This window comes from Antechinus flavipes, chromosome 1, assembly GCF_016432865.1.
Source record: "Antechinus flavipes isolate AdamAnt ecotype Samford, QLD, Australia chromosome 1, AdamAnt_v2, whole genome shotgun sequence".
Taxonomy (NCBI): domain Eukaryota; kingdom Metazoa; phylum Chordata; class Mammalia; order Dasyuromorphia; family Dasyuridae; genus Antechinus; species Antechinus flavipes.
The window spans coordinates 147,365,473-147,366,536 of NC_067398.1; the positions used below are offsets into that span (position 1 = coordinate 147,365,473).

At 38.3% G+C, this 1,064-nt stretch overlaps 1 pseudogene; it reads left to right on the top strand.

Annotated features, from left to right (window-relative positions):
• Window positions 1–464: 464 nt before the first annotated feature.
• LOC127546161 (uncharacterized) lies at window positions 465–617 on the top strand (annotated as a pseudogene).
• Window positions 618–1,064: the final 447 nt, after the last annotated feature.

Genomic DNA, 1,064 nt, shown 5'->3' on the forward strand with positions numbered 1-1,064 from the left:
GATTTTCTCTTTCTGTATTTTATTCAAGTAAGCCTCTAAGGATATAAAATTTCTTCTTATCACCACTTTGGCTGCATCCCCCAAATTTTGGTATGATGTTTCATCATTGTCATTATCTTGAGTGAAATTATTAATTATGTCTATAATTTGCTGTTTCACCCAATCATTCTTTGAGATGAGATTATTTAGTTTCCAATTATTTTTGGTCTATTTACCCCTAACTTTTTGTTGAATGTAGTTTTTATTGCATCGTGATCTGAAAAGAAAGTATTTACTATTTCTGACTTCCTGCATTTAATTTTGAGGTCCTTATGTCCTAATACATGGTCAATTTTTGTACAGGTTCCAGGAACTGCTGAAAAGAAAGTATATTCCTTTCTGTCTCCATTCAGTTTTCTCCAAAGATCTATCATATCTAATTTTTTTCTAATATTATAGTTACCTCTTTAATTTCTTTCTTCTTCAGCTTTGCGCAGTGGCAGTATCGTAGCCAATGAGATTTAACCGAGGCGCGATTATTGCTAATTGAAAACTTTCCCCAATTTCTTTCTTCTTTGTTTTGTGGTTTGATTTGTCTAATTCTGAGAATACAAGGTTGAGATCTCCCACTATTATGGTTTTGCTGTCTATTTCTTCTTGCAACTCTCTTAACTTCTCCTTTAGGAAGAGAAAACAACTCATGATAAAAATTTAGGGTAGGAGAGGTGCTTAGAAAGGCTCAGCCTTGGGCAATAGAAGTTTTGCTGTGTGATTTGCTTCCAGGCAGAGACACTTCCCGTCTGAAAGGGCTCTTCACTGGTCAGCCACTAATACCCATAGCCCTACAGGGGGCTTTGGCCTCAGGTAGTGACATTTTCACTGCTTAGTCTCTAGCCTTAGGGCAGTTGCTAAACCACACAACAGGGTTCTCCACTGGGCACTTCCAAAGCTCAGCCGCGCTAAATCATTTCCAGTTGGAGTGGGGGGAACTTTTGCCCAGAGCACTCCCACATCTCACTGCCTGACAAGTATGTCAATTATTTTCTCTTGGAGCCAACTCTGATGAGAGTAAGATCCATACAATG